The sequence below is a fragment of the Hipposideros armiger genome, unplaced genomic scaffold (assembly GCF_001890085.2).
Source record: "Hipposideros armiger isolate ML-2016 unplaced genomic scaffold, ASM189008v1 scaffold_37, whole genome shotgun sequence".
Taxonomy (NCBI): Eukaryota; Metazoa; Chordata; class Mammalia; order Chiroptera; family Hipposideridae; genus Hipposideros; species Hipposideros armiger.
In genome coordinates this window covers 3,498,404-3,510,180 of record NW_017731387.1, presented here as the reverse complement: position 1 = coordinate 3,510,180, position 11,777 = coordinate 3,498,404, and positions in this window count along the sequence as shown.

The following is an 11,777-nucleotide window of genomic DNA, read 5'->3' as shown; positions in this document are numbered from 1 at the left end:
CAGTTGAAATGCAGTGTCACAGTGAATGGGTTTTAACAAATGTACACACTGGGGTCGTCCACATTCCATATCAAGATTCAAAATACTTTCATGTCCCCAGAAAGTGTCCTCGGACCTCCTTCCAGGCACACCCTGCGTCCCCCACCTGACTCCCTCGGGCAAACCACTGCTCTGATTTCTTCCATCATCCATGGCCTGTTCTAGAGTTGGACACAAATGCAGTCATAGGAATATATATTTTTTTCTTAAGTGTGATTGTGTGATTCAGTTGCAATACAGTTCAGTTGATTTGTTTGTTTGAATTTAGTTTTTTTTTTTCTTCCTGTACTGTTTTGACTATGTAGAACCTGAATAGTCCCATGTATGTTTGGGACCAGCACCTTTCTCTCCAATCCTTCCTCGTGTTCCCTACTACCTCTTGTAAGTATAATAAGAACTTTATTGTTTTCTGATATATCCTTCCTGTGTTTCTGTTTGGCCATTTTTCCTACCAGTTGTTTTTTCAGAAGTAGAATTTTAATTTATATCTTTAAAAAATATAATTTCCATTTCTCTACTGAGAGATCAGTTGACTTCACTCAGTGTGTCTGTAGTTTCTAAGTCCTTAAATTTATTCGTAACAGCTCTTTTAAATTTCTTATCTGCCAGTTCCAACAGCTGTGTCATTTGTGGGTCAGTTTCTATTGAATGTTGTATTTCTTTTCCTCTATGGGTTATCTCTTCTGCTTCTCACACGTTCCAGGGGCGCTGGGAAGCATGGATGCCACATTGTTGAGAGTCTGGGTTTTAACAGTTACCCTGAAAGGGTGCTGAGTTGTGCTGTGGCAGGTAGTTAATTACCGGGGGGTGGGGGGGTGTCAGCAGGATCCTTCTGAGGCTTGTTTTTAACCCTAGTAAGAGCCCAGAGTTGTCTCTACTCGAGGGCTGGAGCAGCCTTCTCCTAATGGCTGGGATTTGGGGCGTTTCATTGGAATGATCTGGAGTGAGATCTTGCCAGGGAAGAACATGGTGTTTGAGAATCATAATTTATATGTCATATAAGGAAGAAGCACCTGGAATTCAGGAGGCAGGGATAGTTCCCTAAGTTTTTCTGAAGGTAAAAAAGTGAATTATATGCAAATGTAATATGATGCTGAATGAAGCCTTTGTAATTATTATAGTGCTGGAGTTTGGAGCTCTTATAAAAGACAGTCGATTCCCCTGAGGGGTGTGGTGTAATGAAACACTTTAAACGGCTCTCTCCTCACCTGAACCCCGAGCCCCTCATCTGAAGCCCCCACTGTCCCCTAACTAGGGTTTGCATCCCCGATTACTTATTTGAATTCCCTGGGGGAGTTTCAACACTGCGCATAGCAGGCACCCCAAAATGCTTGTTGACTGAATGAATACGCTGAGTAATTAGTGAGCAAATCCCCTACTGGATTAAGCCTAAGTTACTTTAATTGGTTATCAAAATACTTCATTATCTGTCCTCTTCAAAAGACATCTTTGCCCCCACGTAGCCTGCTGGGACTGAGCAGTTTCCTACACGTTGCTTATCTACTGCTCGTATTATGTGTGGCTTTCATGTAGCATCTGAGTTGCCTTTCCTGTGTTTTTAGAAGTTCTTTTCTCTTGTCTGCTTGGTTATAATCCATGCATCCCAGTCTACTCTCAGCAAACATCTGTTGAGCCTCTGTTCTATGCCAGGCACTGTGTTAGGTGCCAGGGGTGCACAGACATGTTCACGAGGTTCTCTGTCTCCCAGGGTCTCGCACTCAGGCTGGGGAGAAAGAGAGATGGGTGAACGGTTCACACCCAATGTGTGGCGTGCAATGGAAGAAGCTGAAAACAGAGATGAGTGCATAATAAGGCAGATAGAAGTCAGATCTACATGGAGTTTCAGTGAAGACTTAGGACAGAAAGTGAATTAAGTTGACTTTAGAAGGTGACCTGGGAATTACTCAGGTGAAGAAAAAGGGTGAACCAGGAAAAGCAAATAGTGTAGGTCAGAGCCTGGAGACTGACACAGTGGGAACTCGTCAGCTCTCGGATGTTTTGTTACCGAGTCAGCTTCTGGGGTCTTGAAACCTTAAAGAGTGGGCACCACTAGCGTTCACCCAGGTTGCTGAGGAAAAGAGAAGACGTCAGTTATATGGACAGGAGGACGGGGTAGGGAAGAAACCGGGGGGCATCCTGTTCCTGAGCGGGTCTCTAGGTGACATCACCCACCCCAAGCATGGGTTCCTAGGGCCTGCCTGTGCATGCCCTGATTACAAAGCACTTTAACATGCATTGTCGTTTGGAGTCTCACAACCATCCTCTGAAGCAACACCAGCAAGCAACAGCCTTCCATCCTGGGGATAAAGACATCAGGGCTCAGTACGCGTGAGTCCCTTGGGCAAATCCGCCGACAGGATGTTGCTGACCTGGGGTTCATGGTCAGGCCTCTGACTCCGTAATCGAAGCGCTTTTCCTGACGCCATGTTCTCTTGTAGCAGACGTGAGTCGCTTTGGAAAAGGACAGAAGATGGGACTGACCCCTCGACAGTGTAGGAATGCCACACGTTTAGAATTTAGGGGGCGATGTCACCAACGATGGTTCTTAGGGAGACCAAGTTCTAAGGAGGAAGCGTTCGCTGCTCCACCCACAGGCGATGTGTCCTTGCCAATTGTCTTCCATGGCCTTTTAAGATTTTTTAGCACAGACCACAGTTCATGCTGTCAGTGTCCCAGCAGTGAGATGACAAATGACATGTCCCAGGGGTGAGGAAGAGGGGTTAAGGGCAAGGGCTGTTGTGTCAGACTTGGGTTCAGATCCTGCCTCCACTGTTGATGGTTTGCTGTCACTCAAGCTTGCTGTGCCTCAGTTTCCTTGACTTGTAAAATGTGGGTAATAAATAGGCCTTTCTCACAGGGTTGTTAGGAAGACTCGGTGAGTCAGTACATGTGAAGTGCTTAGAACCGCTCCCGGCAAATAATTACTAAAATTACCAGCAGGTATTATTGTTGTTTCTCTCATCCTAAATCTGTGGAAGAAAAGTGACAAATTCTTGAGCCAATAACAATGGATGTTGCTCAGGGCCAAATATCACATCACCCTCTAAACATGTGAGGACACTCTACCCTGGAAAGCTCTGGAGCACGCGCTGTCTTGGTTTGGTGGAGACAATGATAATCTTACAGAACACTTGAATTGGGCTTCTGTAGGCAAGCCCAGCTTAGAATAATTTTCTACTCTTCGGTTGTCGGTAAAGTCATGATGTATTTTTTCTATGTTTTTCGTTGCAAAAATGCGTCATGACTTTTCCGACAACCCAATAAATGTAAAATTTTGAAACTGTGTCTTAGGTACATTCACTGAATAACAGTACTTCTCATAGTTAAACTCTTTTTTTTTTTTTTTTGCTAGATGAAATCTTATACTACAAACAAAACATTTAGAGCAGGAAACACTTTGTGAAGGTGTGCAGTCGGGTGTAACTTTTGGAGATGAGCATTACATGATGGTAGTAATGAGTTTAATCTTACACACTTCTTCTGCTTGGACTATGCATTAAGTTAAATTGATGCCTTGCAACAGCCATTGTCACCTTAAAAACGTTGTGTCTTTATAAATGGATGCCACGAAAGAGAATCTTTCATGAAAAGCACGATGACGGCTTCTTTCTATGCCCGTCTTGTCATCTGGAAAACATGTGAGGTTCATACAGTTTTCAAAGATACATTTGATTTAGTTAGGTGCTCAGAGACCAGTCCATGAATTGTTAATTTCATATTGCTCACACCAGCCGTCCCGTGAATGTTTGCGGAGTTTATAGGGGATCAGCTACAAATGTGATTATACCAGCCATTCCTCAGACCTGACACCAGTTTCAAATTAAAACCTGACAGGCCTCACCTGCTCCTGGGTTCACCCACAGGTCACCTTCTTGTCACTTCAGCTCTCCCCCCATTAAAATGACATCTGTGTTCATAAAGGGACTGTGAGTTGTCAGAATTGTTGAGGAATAAGAATAAGGTGGCGTCTGCCCAGATCACATAGTGTGTGACTTTGGCCGGCCTGTGGGGACAGTGGCCCAGAGAAGTCACCCGCTGCCCCTCCAGCCACCCGGGGGAGAGAACAAACAGCATGTGCTCACAGCTAAGAGGAAAGAGGCAAATAGAAAGCCTCCGTTTAGTAGAATTAAATCACATTCAACCATTTGGTGTAGTTGTTACGAAGTGAAGCCCCCGTGTTTCTGACTCGAACCTCGCTGGAGGAATTCGGTGAGACCGATTAGAGGGACAGTGGGGACCCAGACCGCCTTTATTCCTGAGCTAAAATCGTCTCGTGACTTTGACCTCATCAGATATCGTAAGGTTATTAGTCAATTAGAAATGTCAGAAAAATTGATTTTTCCCTGAAAAACATTTACTTTTTTGAAATAAGCTGACTATCAAAAGGAGCAAAACTCTCGAACCTATACTCTCAAAAAATGGCCCCTGATGGCTTTGTTTATTGGCTTATGGGATAACTGTGCATCTTGGTATCCCTTTAACGTGGATGGAAAGTGGAGATTTTGCTTGTGCATTAGTGTTTACAATATCACCGTTTAATTTTTAGTAATTCTGGGTTCTCTGCTTTAAGCTCATAGGTTCTCTGCAAAGCACGATGGGACTGGAAACCCCTTTAGCTTGTCCGCCTGTGATACCTGGGGTTCTGCGCCGTCCCTGGCACTGTACTGGGGGGGGGGTCCCTCAGTATATTGCTGTTTTCATATCTATAGTATTTCTAATGTTCTGTGGAAGTATTACTTGAATGTTTTATTTATTGATTTTTACCTAGTTTTCCTTACAGGCAAAAATAATGAATAATGTTGAACCGGTATTTTTGAGTCATTGTGAAGATACGAGGTGATTTATTTAGTAAGAAATTATCAGAGTCATGAACTCTTCTCTTTCTTTAGTCAGGATTGCTCAGTAAAGAAAATTAGAATTGGGGTAGAGAGACAGCCCTGATTTCTGGGGTGCAGGAGATGATGCTGTTGCCGTGTGTCTGCTGTAATCATACGACATGTGTGTTAAGCACTAAATACAGTGTATTTGCTTGGTGGAGATTGGGCTGTTGAAAACAATAAATACGGATTTGCTTTTATGTGAGCATTCCATCTGCTTGGTTAATTTCTTAATATTTAATTATATTAAAAAAAGGCTAAGACAGCCTTGACTTTTTTTTTTTTTTTTAGCTGAGCCATCCTGCTACCTGTTGGCAGCTCAGCGGCTGCTCAGCTCGGGCTGGACTCAAACCGCTGTTGCTCAGAGCTCAAACTCTTGAGCGAGCTCTTAACAACTGAGCCACTCGGCCGGCCCAGACAGCCTTGACTTTAGATCAGCGGTTCTCAACCTGTGGGTTGCGACCCCTTTGGGGGTCGAACGACCCTTTCACAGAGATCGCCGGGTACTCATATGTGGGCGTATCTGCATGTGGGCCTGGAGACGGATAGAGGAGCTTTGTCTCGGTTCCTAAGACCATCGAAAATATGTGTTTTCCGATGGTCTTAGGCGACCCCTGTGAAAGGTTGAGAACCGCTGCTTTAGATCCTAAGAAGTGAAATAGCAAATGAAGTGGTTTTGGAATCTGAAGGCAGGAGGTGTAGGTTTAGATTTTGTTTTTACCATTTACTATGTTAAGTTAGCTAACATGGAAGTGAAAAGAATTATTGGGTTGTCGGAAAAGTCATGATGTATTTTTTTCTATGTTTTTCGTTGCTAAAATGTGTCATGACTTTTCCGACGACCCAATAGAAGCCAAGAGAAGGCTGAGACTCGGAAAGGCAGTGATGGAAGATCTAGGAAAAGTCACCAAGAGCACAGATGTGTCACGAGGGACCAAGGCTGAGACCATCACACCCTCGTGATCCCTCGTACTACGTCCGGATGCGAAGGTTGGACAGGGAAGAGGCTGATGGAAAGAAATTGGTCCATTTGCAACATGGTGTTGGGGAGAGCTCTGCGGAGACCCTGGGCTGCCAGGAAGACGAACAAGTGGGTCCTGGAGCAAATTAAGTCTGAACATTGTGGAGGCAAAATGCCAAAGCTGCAGCTGTGCTACTTCGGGACATCAGGAGAGGGCAGGGTTCTCTGGAAAAGATGAGCGTGCTGGGAAAACAGGCAGCAGGAAAACAGGAGACCAACTAGGAGATGGACGGACTCCATCAAAGAGGCCACAGGCTGAGTCTCCAGGAGCTGAGCAGGGCTGTGAGGACAGGACACTGGGGACGTCACTCATTCATGGGGTCTCCCGGAGTCGGAGCCAACTCAACGGCAAGTAACAACAGTGTTAATTTAAGTGAGTCACTTAATCTCTTCAAACCTTCGAAAATGGAAATGTCACGTATCCCTCACACAGTTAAACTGAGGACCAAAGAGATCAAATGAGGCATCACAGCTTGACGGTCACAGCCTGTTTCCCTTACAGGGTCTTCCCTGCAGGTCACAGGAACGGGTCCAGGATGGCCAGCCATGCCCCAAGTTTCAGATTCCATCTTCGGGTCAGTATGTCCTTGGGGCTTCATCCCATCCTGTGCATCTGATGACCATTCCAGCACACCAACACCCTCACCTGGAAGGGCCTGGGAGTGGGGTGTAGACCTCCAACGGAAGTTGTGGGCCCGCTCTTTAGAGAACTATACAACATAACCTGCCATGTTCATACTGGTTGATTCATTCTGGGAAAATCCGAGCAGAGCTGAAATGCTTAAAAGACGTGTCACTGCCAACATGCCCAGGAAGGGATTTTCTTATCCTGCTGTGCCCGATAAGCATTATTGGGAAAGGTAAAAGCTAAGGAAGATATGACAGGTAGAGGAGCACCCAGAAATGTGTGTCTAGGATGAGGTATTAGAACTCTAAAACGTAATGGGGGCTGACACCCTATGGTCTGGAGGCTAAATCTGGCCCGGCATCTGTGTTTCTTTTTTTGTTTCTTTTTCTGTAGTCTGTGAGCTAAGAAGAGCTTTAACATTTTTAAATAGTTGAAAAAATTAAAAAGGATAATATTTTGTTTCATGTGAAAATGATATGAAATTCAGATGTCAGTGTCCGTAAATAAAGTTTGATTGGAACACAGCCACCTTCTTTCATTTACATAGTGTCTGTGGTGGGGTGATTACACACAGAACGTATGGCGCGAAGTATTCCCTCTCTGGCCATTTCTAGAGAAAGTTTACTGGCCCCTAATTTAAAGCTCAGTGTGGGTCTTACAAAAGCAGTGTAATTATTCACATAACAGCACACTTAGGGAAGCCATTTCTCTCACATACCTAGTTTCTGAAAATGTTTGAAGGTTTAAAGTGGTCTTAGCTGAGTATTATTGCATTTGGGTTCAGCTTAGATACAAACACCGCCGCGTCACCGTCTCTGCTCCGACAAAGGAGCACAGTTCTTCCTATTGTAAAAGCCTGAGCACTTGGTGACTCTGTGGGGCTGTGGCATTGGCTTTCGGCAAATGTCACTGCGCTTATCCTGCTTTTTAATGTCCTCGGCCACCAAGAATAGGTGTCTCTAATCCCACTTTCCCCCTCGGCATCGAGCGCACTGTTTTGTCCAGATTTGCTCAGTGTTTGTTAAATGAATGCCAGTGACCTGATTCGCTGCGGTTTTAAAGAAAATTGATTCTTAGGAGGTGACTTTTGGAGCCATACCTTTGAGATGACACTAGAGCTGCCTCCTACGTCATTTCCCAGGATACAGAGTTGAAGAGTTCCTTTCTAAAAGCTCTGTATCTGGTGAGCTCTAGATTAAAACGTTGTTTTTCAGAAACCAGCTTTCCTCTTGATCCAAGTGGCAAGCTGGAGTGTTGTCTCCGGGGTGACTACATGTTTTCTTTCTCATCTCTTCCCTTTTTCTCTACGCGGAACTCCCCTTGGTGTGTATGCTTGCTTCTAACACATCTGAGAGACAAGTGTTAGCATTTCATGTTTGTTTTCATTGAAAACAATACAAATTTGTCTTCATTATTACCTTCACTTCTTATACTAGTAATTAACTTAGTATTTTTTATACTCTGGCCATGACTTTTTCTTCTTATGTATCATGTGAAATAGGAAAAAAAAATTCAACCTGAAAAATTTTTATATGTGATTTTTTTTTGGTCTATGTTTTGTACTTTATCTGGGCATCCTTTTCTTTATGACTTTCTCTCTCTCTTTTTTTTTTTTTTCGGTCTGAAGTATTTCCTATCCCATTTCCTTTCTCTTGATGACCTTTCTTTTCGCTGCACATAAAAAGAAACTTCAGTGGAAACCCCAGAAATGAGAAACTCACTCTCGAAATCCAAAGAAATCATGTGTAGCCCATGGAATCAATAGGCTGAATAGATGAGGGTAAATTAAATGAAAATAAACTGAAGATAGAGCTGTGCGTGCAATTCTGTGTTGGAAGAAAAGGATCTTTTCCAGGTCTGTCACACTACGCTTGGCCGGGGGAAAACATAACAAAACTAGATTTACTGAGGGCAACCTTTGACGAAGATGATCTGGGTATTGACCATTTTTAATCTTTGGCCCTGAGACACAGGGAGCCCTGTGAGAGCCAGAGGCGAGGACAAGCAGGCCCGTCCTGCCCTCTGCCGCAATTCCCCGCGACATGTTTTATATCTCGGGGGATCAGCCACAAAGTCCATTAGAGCTTTGGAGGCAGTCAGGTCAAATCAATTGTCCGCACGGCAGACAGGGCACCCATCATTTACGGCCATTCACCCGGTCATGCTAGAGGAGAGAAAAGGTTAACAGCTGTATTGCCGTGAGCACGGCTCATCCGTCTTGCCGTATATTGGTGATACCCAAACATTGCTTAAGGAGCAGGCGTGCAGCCTGAAAGGAGGGCAGACGCAGGGGCCTGGGGGCGGCTCCCACAGTTGTGTGAGTGATGCTGCAGAGGCTCCGGGAAGCTGCCTGTGGTAGAAGCGAGGCCACGTTGCGTTCCCCAGCCAGCCCCCATGCTGTCTCGTGCTTGAGGGCCAAGCAGGGAAGCTCTGAGGGGCCGACTTCCTCACCGGCCCCCTCCCCCACCGATGCATGCCCCGTCGCATGTACTTACGTGTGTGGAAGAGACTCTACATGTACCACCTGCGTCGGAGGCAGAGTGACAGGCGCGGAACAAGGAGGGGGGACACTCAAGAAAGGGGTCGTTGAAACATATTTTGATCATATCTATGGTTTGAGGAAGAAAAGAGAGACTCCTGTTTGGAGGATGACACGCTTCAAACATGTGAAATCATAGTTTACGGTGGGCATCAACACAGGACACTTTGCGGGGACAGCTGGCTCTAATGCACACACCCAACCGGCTTTCCTGTGGGGTCCGCTGCTTCCGAGTCTGTGGTTGGGGACAAGCAAACGTGGGTGCCCTTGGCCCGGAATGCAGTGAGGTGCAGAGCTCTTTGCTGCTTTGCGGAGTGGGGGTGAATTAAAACGTATGTGAAAACAGTGAGCCTTCTGTGCTTCCTCTTCACGTGAGGATTTTCCGCACATAGGTTCCCTCCTGAGTTATATTTTCCCCCGTAGACATCCTCGTGGAAAGCACGGCATCTGAGAGGGGATCTGTCTTTGGTGGAGGAAAGACTACGATGTGAATGAGGTTTGCTTTTGTTGGGGAGCCCACGTGTGATGAATCCAGAAAATGCTGGGAGTCTGCACCCCCCACGCAGCCCGTCTCTGCCCTTTCTGTGTGCTCGCTGCTCGTTAGAGATGTCGCAGAGATACTGCTGCTATAGAAAGGCTGGGAGGCAATTCCCTGGATTAGAATTGCTTAAGGGTGATAGTTTAGACAAAAAGAAAATGGTCCCACCTTCTTGCAAACAATAATAAAGCAAAACCCGCTGTGCCATTTATGCAATTCCTTCCCACAGACCTCGCCAGGGATGTGGCGACGGATCCGGGCTCTTTCGTTCCCTCTGCGCCTCCTGGTTTCCTCCATCTTCAGTGCTTCAGGCACGGAGGGAGAGGAAGCAATGAGGCACGCAGCGAGGGACAGAGACACTGAAAAAGGAGACAGCATAACGTCCCATCCGCTGTGCCCAGACCGCGCCTTAAAGCAACCGGGACCTAGAGCCCACACCCTCATTCGATGGCAGTGGTCGTTGTGAGTCACTGGGTCCAGAATATAATAATGACTTTTTAAGAAAAGATACCTGCTTTGATCACTCCATGGATAAATATACTGGTAAATATCAACTTAATGGCATTTCAAAATTGTTCCTTGAGGCAGTTCTGACTTGAAGCTTGGAGGGTGGAGAATATACATTCGCTTCAACTCTCAAATCAGAAAATAGTTAATGCATCTTCAGAAAAAAATATTCGGTGAGGCTTGCCTCTGGTCTACAGTTCTGAGAGCCCAGCTTCTGCCCAACGCGCTTGGCAGGACGGTTCTGGCAACAGTCAGATCCTCAGTGCGAATGGCGACTTGCTCGAGTGGAACCAAGAAGGCCTGCGGCGTGGAGCTTTGCTCAAATGGTTTGTTGTCCGAGGAGAATATCTAAAATGTGTGTTTTGGAAAACCCGAAATAATGGTTTCAGTTCACCAGTGTCTGGTAGTTGTTATATGTCTTTTATGGCAAAACCAAAGGATAAAGAGTGGGGTAGAGTTTCTTGGGGGAAATTAAACAAATGATTAGACAAAGGGTTGGGCAGATACCTTTCTCAGATGGGTTGAGAAGAGCAAGAAAATGAAATAGATGCTTTTAAAAACTTCTAATAAGATCTGTGTTTTCATTTTTGGGACATTTCCAGCATAACAGTTTTAGAAAACTGTAGCTAGGAAGGCAGAAGGCTAATAAGAAAATTCAGATCCTACTTGTGAGTACAGATAAAGACTTATTTATTCGTTCTTTATCTGGACTTGATGAAATAAAACACTTCCAGATTGCTGTAGCTTGGACCAAGTGCTGGAACTGTCTGAAAATCAGTGCGGGTTTCCGGTGAGCATGGAAGTGTGTCTAAGGAGTCAGGGCTTGGCTTTAAGAGAAGGAAGCTGTGGCAGTGCTTTGGAACAGCGAGATCGGTGGCTGCAGGCCTGAGAAGCGTAGCCAGTGTCGCGAAGGATAGGATCCGGTACCATGTAAGCAGATGATGATTAGGGAGCGGACACTGTCCTCTCTCCCAGTCTCGTCAGCAGACTGCGAACGGGGAGCAAGTGAGTGTGTGCACAGCCGCTAAGGGGGGGGTCTCAGTGTGATGGGGGTTCCTCTTCCCAGTGCTGGTCCCCTGAGCTGAGGGGCCCGATGTGGGTCTCAGACACCTTGCTCTTGAAGCAGGGCACCGTGTCTCACCTGCTCTGCTTACCTGTCTCCATGTGGCATTTTCTTTACATCTTCAGGTGTAACGCACCTGTCCTGCTGGACTTCAGGTCAGGCTCAGACACAGCTGCCCTGTGCAAAGCTGTGGGATGCCGTGAGCCTGGGGCCTTCCTGCTCCACCGTCCTGTCCTTCCTCTCTCACCACGGAGCTCCGTGTTTGCTGGAGTTTTATGCAAAGGAGCGTGCCCTGGTCCGTGTCTGCCATCTCCCCTCAGCGTGACTGGTTGAGGTTTCCCAGGGTGGAGCACGTATCAGAAGTTGGCTCCCTTCACTGCTGAGTAGTATTGCGCTGTGTGGATGTATCATAGACTGGTCCTCCATCCATCTGCTGATGGACGTTTGGCGTCTTTGCGGATAAAGCTGCTGTGAAGAGCCTTTGTATGGACGCACACCTCGTTTTCCTCGAGTAGATGCTAGAAGTGGGCTGGCTGGGCCCCAGGGCACGTGTGTGATTCACTCT